This window comes from Lepidochelys olivacea (assembly GCF_965140295.1).
Source record: "Lepidochelys olivacea isolate rLepOli2 genome assembly, chromosome: 1".
Classification (NCBI taxonomy): Eukaryota; Metazoa; Chordata; order Testudines; family Cheloniidae; genus Lepidochelys; species Lepidochelys olivacea.
In genome coordinates this window covers 210,775,186-210,787,332 of record NC_140411.1, presented here as the reverse complement: position 1 = coordinate 210,787,332, position 12,147 = coordinate 210,775,186, and positions in this window count along the sequence as shown.

The window sequence follows — 12,147 nt, the reverse complement described above, 5'->3', positions numbered from 1 at the left end:
GCACTCCTCTGCATTGACATTTTCTCCCTTACTTATGTTATGGCATTAGAAGGAGAAGTCAGATTATTTATGTTAAGCAACAGCTTGCACTTTCCATCAAGTTTATATATATGTCATAGAGGCAACATCATCCATCATGAGTTCTTTACACCTGTACATGTCACCAACTCAAGATCATCCATGGGGTTTTGTTAACATATGTACATAGCACCAAAGTGAGATCACCTCTCACATGTTGTTTCCACATATGTGAAGCTCCTGCATGGAAAAGGGAATGTAGCCATTAATTGGAATAGTTATTTTGAAAATTTGAATAGGGGATTTAATTGTAGCTTTGCAATTGGCCTCAAATCTTCTCACCAAATCATCATTGACAAATATTTTGCTGAACTCCCCAAAGCCATAGCTCAGCTACACAAATAAATACTGTAGCAGATCCTGACAGGAAGACGTTCAGTCCAATCTTTTCCAGATGGCAGTGATGGATGGCTGTGTGCATATATTTATTTAGTTTCCCAGGCACTGGTGTCCTGCTTTCAGTGGTCATCACGTGTTTAGCTTTGGCTTGGAGACTGACACAGCAGTCTTTACAATACTAGGTGGATATTCTGGCAGGCTTGCTTCATGGCTTGGGTACCATGATTGCAGAAGAGGAGCAAATGTTTAATCTACAACCATTTAACTATTTTGCTGCCACTATCTTTTCTGGAAGCTTTAGCTTTCTCTCAAATTTGTGATGAGATCTTGTAGCAGAGCTTGAGACGTCTATATGTAATATGTGTTGGTTTATCACTTGTGACATGCTAGCTGCTGGGGTACCCTGGAGATGAGTACAGAAGGGGACCTAAAGTGAACAGAATGGGAAAACCATCCTGTGTAGTAAAATCCTACAATACAGGGACTGGAAATGTGGTTGCTATGTGGTTATATAATGCCATAATGTGCTTTACGTGAAGGAAAAGACAATGTCCCTGGCCCAAAGACCTTGAGGACAGATTTTCAAAGGTATTTAGGTGCTAAATATGCAGATAGACATCTAGTGGGATGTTCACAAGCTTCTAGGAGTTGCGAGTTAGGCATCTAGGTGCTTTTGAAAATCCCTCTAGGCATCTAAATGCATCATTAAGAGCCTGTATCTAGGGATATGGTGTCTCACCTCCACTGCTTTAATCTGGCCCCAGCTCAGTAATGAATAAATCTGGTGGATGTTTGGTGGTATGTATCAACTGACTATAATAATAATGGACAGGTTGTTTGTCATAGACACCCCTCCCCCCATGCACACACTCGCACATGCGTGCATGCACACACACACACACACACACACACACAAATCCAAGGATAAATAGATACCAGAAGTATGAGCTATGTCCAGGTAAAACACAGAGTCACAAATGACTTCAGACAGTACTGGTCAGGCTGTTACCTGCTTCCTAGTAGGTACAACCAATATTACACTGTGCTTACTACAAAGCCTACTGCTAAACATGAGCCACCCAGATCATAACTGCATTAAGCGATACCCTTGTTGTCAGTTACAGTCCTGCATCCAAGAATTAGAAGGCTCATGAAACTAAGGAGTCAATGAAGTGGAAAGACACAGGGAGACTATTTCAAATGGTAGCCGGAGATGAGAAGGCTTGAATACGAACAATTGTGGGATGTAGTGTGGAAGGACAGATGGAGGATTGTGCTAGCAGAGAGTGAGTAGAAAGAGACATGGTCCATAAAATAGGCTGGGGTAAATCCATGGAGGGCATTAAAAATTAGAAAGACATGTTTAATCTGGATCCTGAAGAGACCAGGATGCAAATGGAATTGTCTGAGGGTATAGGTGTGCAGTCATGCTTCTTCGTACATGTGACTAGATGGGCAGCTGTATTCTTCATGTGATTGAGTTTTGACAACTGGGACTTGGGAAGGCCATAGACAAGGGAATTGGACTAGGTCAGAGGAGAGAAAATGAAGGGAAGGGTAAAAATTTCTTCATTTGAGGTGGTAGCTGAGGTTGTGGTGTGCATAGGTGCCGACCCCGTGGGCTGGGTGTGGGGGCGGGACACAACACATGACCTCCCCTTTAGATCATACCCCCACAGTATGGGGAGGCACCAATTGTCTAGGTGCCCTCGGGGGAAGGGGCAGAACGGGTGGGAAGAGGTGGGGTGGGGCAGGGCCTGGGATGGAGCGGGAGTGGAGCACCCCCCCAGGAAATCAGAAAGTCAGTGCCTCTGGTCATGTGTTCAGGCACAGAGCTTGAAAGATTCACCAACACCTCTTAGTCTACTTGCCAGGCTGAAATATATTACTACACAAAAAACTATGTTAAAAGAACATTATTAAGATTGCAAAATCAAGCATGCAAAATTTAGGAAATGCCAGAATTAACACTGCCTGTGCAACCTTAATTCATCCCCCTTGTTCAAATGCATAATGATACAGTCTTTAATTACATGATCACACACTATTTTTTCTCAGGACCCCTACCCACAAATTGAAAAATGGGTCATGGGTCCATCATGGGTCATCATATTGACACCTTCATGGCTCATCAGCAGGGTTGGAAACTTTAGGTCCAACACAAAGACACCTGCCAACTGAGCTAACGGAGTAACTGAGAGCAATTGTAAGTTGTTATCCTCTGTATGGACCAGTGCTAGAGGGAGGTGGGACACTCTGCCAGTGGCTTTCACAGGTATTTGCTGACAGCAGAGGAATGGTGAGACTCAGGGATCTTGAGTTCCATTCCAGGCTCTGGAGGAGAACGAGGAGTTTGGCTTATTCCACCCCCAAGCTTGACCCCTTCTGCCCCTGCCAGGTAAGGGTCTGTGGGTCTCAAACCTGGGTTCCCAGGCAGCCTTCACACCCTGGCCACTGTTGGGTATCTCACCCAGAACTACTGGAAGCAACTGGCAAGTCGAACTCTGACCCAACCCAGAAGCACTGCTCACTTGGGTCATGACCATAATATTTAAGCCGGAAGGAAGCACACAAAGTTGTCAATCGAACTGATCAACTTCCTTACTGGCTGCTCCACTGGACCTGACTGTTGTTTGATCCCTGGTTTCTGAGTCTGGCTCTGACCCCTAGCCTGGTTCCTGGACTCTGACAACTACCTCTCTGACCAGTAGGTCACACCACCCACATCCTGCTTCTGACATGTCTCTGCAGCCTGTCCCTGTCCAAGTCCTGTCTTTTTTCACCCCAGACTCCTCATCCCAGTCCCAGTCTCTTTGCTCAACAAGTCTGAGTATCATCACCCTGGACCCACTGTCCCAATCCTAGTCTCCCCTGCTCCAAGTCCCAGTCTCCTGGCCAACCACACCCAGTTCCCCTCAGCCCCCTCATTACTGTTCCCCAGTCTCCTTGCCTATTCAGTCCCACTTCTTCCCTGTCTCCTGTTTTATTGTCTGATCTGTCATCTCCATCTCTAGCCTCCAGTCAACCCTCTGCCCATGTTCTCCATTCCCAGTAGCTCCCAGCCCCAGTCTCCCTCCCTAGACTCCTCATCCAGTCTTAGTGATCCTTCCAGGTCCTTGTCTTAGTCTTTTTGCCCAGTCAGTCCATATGCTCCCCACTGTGACCTGTCTCTTTATTAGATCTGTTTTTCCCCCAACCCCACACCTTCTTCCTCCCACTGCATTGGTTCTCAGTCAGAGTCTCCCCCAGCTCTTCAATCAATCTGTCTCCCACCCATCCACTGGTGAGCTGTTTTCATATTACAACCATAGTAAAACCCAATCAAAAATAGTCAAGAATATTTGTTTGTGGAGGTAACTGAAAAGACTGCAGCAGTAACCTTAACTCTGTCCCGTTCTACATATTTATTACAAAAGAAGCTCTGATTACAGAATCACTGTCACATAATATTTGGCAAAAATATTATGGTGCTCACTGGCTGTGCTCTAACAATCTCTGCTTAAGGCCTATTAGGCTTGAGACTGAACAGATCATACATTCCAAAGAAATATAGATACATAGGTTCACAGGTTTTAAGGCCAGAATGAACCACTGTGATCATCTAGTCTGACCTCCTGCATGATGCAGATCACAGAATTTCTCACAGTAACTTCTGCATAAAGTCCATAACTTCTGGTTGAAAGATATCCAGTCTTGATTTAGAGACTTCAAGTGATGGACTGCCGACCACATACCTTGTAAATTGTTACAATATTTAATTACCCTCCCTTATACATATTTGAGTTTTATTTCCAGTTTGAATTTGTCTAGTTTCAATTTCCAGCCATTTGGTTGTCTTCTGCCTTTTTCTTCTAGATTAAAAATCTTCTCTCCATGTAGATTCTGATCAGGTCACTACTTAGTTAAACAGATTGAGCTTCTTTAGTCTCTATAAGGCAGATTTTCCAGACCTCACATCATTCATATAGCTCTTGTCTGAACACTTTCCAGTTTTTCAACATCCTTTTCAAAGTGTGAATACCAGAACTGGACACAGTATTTCAGTAACTGCCTCACTAATGCTGAATACAGATGTAATACCATCTTCCGACTCAATATTCCTTCGTTTATACATCCAAGGATCACATTAACTCTCCCAGCCACAGCCCTGCACTGGAAGCTCATTTTCAGTTGATTATCCACCATGACTCTTAAGATCCTTTCAGAGTCACTGATTTCCAGTGTACAATCCCCCATCCTGTAAGTCTGACCTGCATTCTTTGTTCCATTATTATATATCATTGCAATTATATTGAGCTGCCTAAAGAGGGTGTAAGACTAGACTGGCACCGATCTATTGCAGAATCCTGCACTTTGACAGTGCGTCTCCACAACAAGGTCCTAGAAGAGTAGGGCTTAGTGGCTCCAGCCAACTCCTTTTCAGATCACCTATTTGAATTAAATCTCCTGCTATCTAGAGAGCATGGTTGCTGTGTGAAATTTGAAATAGAGTCCTGCAGGATGCACTATGTAGCTCCAGAAAGTAGGAAATTTGACATAAAATTAAAACAAAAAAATATAATGGAGGAGAGGTATGGTGGGAGGGGTCCCAACCTAGACTATAACCCCTTTGAAATGTGGAATCCATTGCAGCCATATGCATGCTCAGCTAGCTGTGCAATGTGAATGCTAGATCATGTTCAGATCAGATAACCTCTTTAAGGTAAATGGATTGAAGGCAGAATTACAGTTGCTGTGAACCCATTTTAAATTTCCTGACTGTAGGACAACTGCATACTCAACATTTAACATTCCATAAGCATTTCCCTTCCTCCTGACATTCCAGATGGAGATCATTTGGGGAGTTTGTGATTTCACTCTGCTAAGATCACTGAAGGGTGAGATCTATCAGTAAGGGTGGAGAAAAAGCACAAGGGGATTGAAATTAGAGTACCACATTCAGCCCTGTTGTATGTGGATACAGTTCCTTTGAAGGGTATGTAGTCCTACTTGCTAATGTTAGGATCAAAATTGGGGTTTATTGTCCATTCTCAGCATATTTTAGCATGTCTATAGACACTGACTGCAAATAAACTGGGATTTTATGATTAAAGCTCCACTACTTTTGCCAATGTACTGTTGAAGAACAATTTAATCTCAGTTAACTGGGGATGTTTTGAGGGAGAAACAGAGAGAGAAAAGCCAAACACATGGAGATTAAAATCAGCAGTTCCAAGAATGGAGAATCAAGATCTCTTCATTTCAAAATTTACTGGGCTCGAGAGGACCCAGGTTTGTATAAGCTTTGTGTAAGGGGACATGAACTAGACAAACTCTAGGTTGCCGGTGCTGTCAACACTGGTTGCTGAAGTCTGTTTCTGGCTGAATACCACACTGATTTACAATTTCAGCATCCTATCAAGACAGCAGTCTGTGTTATTCCTATTATCCTGCACTATGATTTCCACTGACCTCACTGTGGAGGGGGTGTCTACACCAGCCCTGTACCTTGTGGCACTGGCCCAAGATGGAAGGCCAGGGAAGAAGCCATAAGATCTGTGATTCTGTGGACCCAGTGGGGCTAAAACTGCACACAACAGGTGTAGAAGGGCTTCAGGAAGCCTGTGCGGCCCCATTTTCAGGCCACAGTTTGGGGGTGGATTTACCCTTGTTAAGCCCAGTTACTGGAATTTGACCCACAATGCACAGCTATAACTTTAATGAAGAAATCTATTGGGCATGCTCGGTTGGCAGCTTTCAAACACTTGTAACTGTGGAAAATCAAAAACAATTTTCCCAAGCTAACTAAGCCATTTTCCCCCGAAGCTTAGTCTTGAAAAAAATGTGGTTTGAATTTCTCTAAATCAGGAAAAATGGATTTTTTTCACCATTGCTGTGCTCAAAAATGGCTGAAAGGATTTTGCTCAAACATTACGAACATAGAGAGACAGATGGGCAGACAGCACCGAGCATAGTGAGATCCTAGGCTCCTAGCCACTGTGGGAATACGAATAGTAAATAATAACAGATGAATGGTGTAGCGAGGGGGCATGGCCTCCCTCTGAGATTGACAGGGAGGAACCCCCGCCCAGCCCCGATGAGCGGAGCCAGGACACCTGTGCCTGCCCTGCCGGAAGCAGAGGGGCAGGACAGGAAGTATAAAAGGCAGGCCTTGCAGCTCAGTTGGGCTGGAGGAGAGAGATGCCTCCTGCTGCTGGGGTTTGAGCCTGAAGAGGACCCCTGCTGCACTGAGGACTTACCAGAGCTGCCAGACCAGGGCACTGAGGAACTGCTGAGACTGCTGCTAGCCGGGTACCTCAGGGAGAGAGAGGATGATCCTAAGCCACAGGTACACTGCGAGGGGACTGTAGGAAGTAGCCCAGGGATACCCGACAATAGTTTGGTTTTGTTAATGCCTGAATCCAGGTCAGTGTGTTTAAGGCAAATCCTAGCTGACCCAGTGGTGGAACACTCTGCCACTTTTAGGGCCCTGGGCTCAAACCTGGTGTGGTAGGGTGGGCCTTGGACCCCTACCCCTTGCTGCCATCCCCACCCCTGGGGTGGCAGCCTTCCTACCTTAGGCCAAGAGGCCTGCATTTGTCTGCCGTCTGCCAGAGCTAGGACATCAGACTGTTTGTGCTCCGTGCTGCCCAAGGGTTTGATCTTCTAGATTGTTGGGTGCTCTGCCATGTCTGATGGCCTGAGCCCATAGACTCTTTATTGCTCTGCCCTGCCTGCGGCCAGGGCCCTGGGCTACCTGCCGCTTGGGCCCACCTAGAGGGTCAGGGTCATAGAGACTGCTAATCTCCCAATAACTCTTGCCTTATTAGGGATCTGAGAGTGAGGGGGCATGGCCTCCCTCTGAGATGGACGGGGGGGATGGCCATGCACTCCTACAGACAGACACAAATCACCTTCAAGCAAGCTTACGCATGGAAAAATTTAGTTCAAAGGGTGGATATTTCAAAAGATTGTGAACAGCTGAAAACAGGGGCTGAATAAGAACATAAGAATGGCCATACTGTGTTAGACCAATGGTCCATCTAGCCCAGTATCCTTTCTTCTGACAGTGGCCAATGCCAGATGCTTCAGAAGGAAGGAACAGAACAGGGCAATTATCAAATGATCCATCTTCTGTCGTTCAGTCCCAGCTTCTGGCAGTCAGAGTTTTACAGACACCCAGAACATACGGTAGCATTCCTTACCATCTTGGCTAATAGCCATCAAGGAACTTATCCTCCATGAATTTATCTCATTCTTTTTTAATCCAGTTCACATAACATAAGTACCTGCCCCAATGAAATTAATAGGTAGCAAGTTTAAAACAAGCATAAAGAATTATTTCTTCATACAATGCATAGTCAACCTGCCCTCACAACGAGTTACACGGGTTGACTAAAATTAATTTCATTGGGTGACCCCTGGTTCTTTTGTTATGTGAAAGGCTAAATAACACTTCCTTATTTACTGTTTGCACACTATTCATGATTTTTAGACCTCTATCATGTACCCCCTTAGTCATCTCTTTCACAAGCTGAATAGTCCAAGTCTTTTTAATCTCTCCCAATATGGAAGCTGTTCCATACTCCTAATAGTTTTTGTTGCTCTTCTCCATACCTTTTCCAATTCTAATGTCTTTTCTGAGATGAAGTGACCAGAACTACATGCAGTATTCAAGGTGTGGTCAAACCAAGGATTTATATAATGGCATTATGTTATCTGAAGATCAAAGCTTGTAACTATAGAAAAAAACTCTTTGTGGGATTTGAAGAACTGGCTCCTACCAGATCCCTTATTAGAGCTGGGGTGAGCTCTACCACCCAAGAGAGATGGTGGCAGAGCAGTTGGGTGCCTAGACTGGGTGACCTTGCTGGACAACAGAGGAGGACTACAGGTGTGGTTGCCAAGAACTGTTGGGAGTAGTCTGTTTGAATAAGGGCTCTTTATGATAAAGCAGCTTCTAAGTTATACCATTTCTCATAACTTCTATAGTGCAGAATGCAGAGAGCTCCAATACACCACATTGGTAAAGGCTATTATTCTTATTCATTATTTGTATTACTGTATTACTCCCAAGCATGAGGGGCAGCACAGGTGAGAATAGGAATTGATTCAGGGGCTGTGGCTCTGTGATTTCTGAAGAGATGTACAAAGTAAAATGTCCGAATGGAAAACAGATAAACCAACATAGTTTGGAAAATTGTAATCAGTGAGACATAAACTACTGGTTTGCCTGCAGGTCAGTGTTAATTATAAAGATATCTGCTTATCATTATAGTTATTTGTGATGGAAGGAAATGGGTTTTCAGCTAATTTACAGATAATAATAAGAAAATGTACTTGTGGTTGATGCTTATTCCAGGTGGACAGAATTAGTACACATAATGAACTTCTGCTGATTAAAGCATTGAGGTATATGTTCGCTGCATATGGGTACTTGAAGGGAAAGTGTCAGATAATCATTCTCAATTTGTTTATGAGGAATTCGGTAACAAATGCTAAATCTGCTACTTCAACCCAGCAACAAACCAAGAGTCAGCTTCAAATGGGTTAGCAGAATGCTTCATGCAGACACTTATGTGGACATTAGAAGCAAATGAAGTCAGAGCCATGCAACACTGTATTGGAAATGTTATTATATGAGACTACACCACACTCTGCCACTCTGAAAACAGACTGACAGTTACATAGCTAGAGACACAACAAATACAAGCAGTAAGCTGCGGCACTGTAAATCACTGTTTCCATGTCTACACTAGGGGGTTTCCCCAGCATAGCCACATCAAAGTAGCTACACTAGTGGCTAAAAGCCAATGTAGACAAAGACTGACTCTGGGAAATCCAAGGATTCAGGAAATGCAAAGTTGGGTGAAAGCTCAGCCTTAACTCTCCCATCTTGTGCTTATGCCTTAAAATATGGTCTTTTATCATTATAAATGATTTGTTAATTATTATAACACAAACTTGAATTTCTTATACATCCCTAAATACAAGTTACAATATAAATGGGGCCAGGTTCTGATCTTATCTTATTTACACCAGTGTAAACCTGGAGTAACTTCATTGACTTCAACAGAGTGACTGAGGATTTACAGCAGTGCAGTTGACATCAGAAAGTGGCCCACAGCCTTTAGAGTTGTCTTGGTTCTTAAGTCTCTACAAGATTTACAAAATAAGCCAAATATGGAGAAAAAACATTTGATATTTTTTGAACATAAGAACGGCCCTACTGTGTCAGACCAAAGGTCCATCTAGCCCAGTATCCTGCCCTCCGACAATGGCCAGTGCCAGGTACTCCAGAGGGAATGAACAGAACAGGTAATCATCAAGTGATCTATCCCCTGTTGCTCGTTCCCAGCTTCTGGCAAACAGAGGCTAGGGACACCATCCCTGCCCATCCTGGCTAATAGCCATTGTTGGACCTATCCTCCATGAATTTATCTAGTTCTTTTTTGAACCCTGTTATGGTCTTGGCCTTCACAACATGGTCTGGCAAGGAGTTCCACAGGTTGACTGTGCGTTATGGATGTTTAAAGTAAGTCAATTGAAACTTTTTGAAACAACCAGACTATAGCCTTGAATAATCAGTGACCTGTTGCAGACTTTGATAGGGTCTTTGCTAATGGGGATGATACCTCTGTAAATTGGGGCTAAGAGATAAAAGCAATCTGATTTGGGGTACATTTTCAAAACTGTCACTGGACTGTAAGCTGTTAACTCCCATCAACTTTAACACAATGCTTTGAACATGTACCCCATTCAGAGGGTGTCTCTGCCTGCACCAGCAGAGTCTTTTCTACCACTTCTATGGGTGGGTGGAATGAAGGGGTATTTTTTTTTTTTGCTGCAATGAGAGTTAGACAGTGCACTGATGCTGTTTGACAAGAAGGGAGAAGGAAATGGTGGGAGTTGGGGGGTGTTAGTAGACTATTGGGCAGTGGGTAGAGTTTCTGTTTGGCTTAAGTAGAAAGGAACATTTTGGGAGAGGGAGTTTTCTTCTTTGCTTTCCCATCTCAGGCCTCTAGCTTACTACCTTAGCCTCTGTGATGTGGGGGCTAGGAATGTTCAACAAGAAGCCAGTCCTGCTGAGCGAGAGCTCCATGGGGGTTGGGCTGAGAGTGATGGAGGGAAAGAGAATGGAACATAACCCTGTATACAAATTTGGGAGTCCTGTTTGGGGCATGTGGGGTTGCTGGGATTTGGCCTCTGCTCGCCTAATTTTTTTGAAGGCAGGAAATTATTTACAGTTGGTTTTTTATATTGATGGCATGGCATTACATTCTACCCTGGAACTTCTTGCCCTGGAATTCAGCTATGGCACAGTGCTCATTCAGTGGATACTGTATAATGACTAAGGGTTTGTCTACACTTACAGTGCTGGAGCTGTGCCACTGTAGCGCTTAGTGAAGATGCTACTTATGCCAGCGGGAGAGATTCTCCCCTTGGCATAGGTATTCCACTTCCACTAGAGGCGGTGACTATGTCGATGAGAGAAGCCCTCCTGTCAACATAGTGCTGCCTACACTGGGGGTTAGATCGATATAACTGTGTCGCTCAGGGATGTGGCTTTTCCACGCCGCTGAGCGATGTAGTTATACTGACATAAGTTTGTAGTGTAGACCCGAGCTAAGAGAGCTCAATGGTGCTGCTGCAAATTGGGGATGTGGAGCAGCAGGAGGGGGTATTGGCTCTGCAAGCCTGTCATAACAGGAGGCTAAATGAAGTGGTGAGACCTTCTTCTAGATATAAACCAGGTATTGTCATTTAGCATCAGTCCCAATGGTCTCGTCAGCAATCCCATCTCTGGATCACAGGCCATTGGATCTTGTTATACCTTGTCTGCTAGATTGAAAAGCCCATTATTAAATATTTGTTCCCCCGGTAGGTATTTATATACTGTAATCAAGTCACCTTTAACTTTCTCTTTGTTAAACTAAATAGATTGAGTTCCTTGGCTCTATTCTATCAATATAAGGCATGATGCTTATAATGATCATACTTGCGGCTCTTCTCTGCTTTATCAACATCCCCTCTCCAATTTATCAAAATCCTTCTTGAACTGTGGACCCCAGAACAGGACACTGTACTCTAGTAGTGGTCATAGCAATGCCAAACACGGAGATAATGTCATCTCCATGCTCAATATTTCCCTGTTTACACATCCAAGCTGCACATTACATATTCCTGGTGCACTGTGCAGTGTGTGCCTAGTTGCTGCATTTAAATACTGTTCTCACTCCCAGTCACCAAACTCCTGTGCATTTCCCCATCCCTGACCCCTAAAAGGACAATAGGCAGTTTTCACACCTCTGCTTGATCAGAGAAATCTTGAATAAATTCCCCTCTTCTGTTCAAGCAAAGGCTCCTGCCTCCACAGCCCGAACCCAGGGATAATATTACAAATGCTTTCTTGCGTGAGAGGTGAACAGAAAGGCTGGGCTTGCTTAAGCCTTTGCTTTTGTAGTTTGTTGAGAAGAGTGAGGTACACTTACGTGTCGGGTTTCACAGTGAACCGTCTCCACTCAGTTCATTACCTGCCAGTCATGTATCCTTTCTTCTCCACAATAAGTAGCAGCATTTCAGCTCCAACATCAGAACATTCCCACTTATCCCAATCTCTCCTTGACTCAGAATAAAGGAGGAAAGAGAGAAGCACTTTGTACTTTACTCGTTTTTGGGAAATGACTCAGAGTTGTTAGTTAATGGTGAGGATACTAATCTGGAGTTTCTAGGGGCAGCGTTTTTGAAATA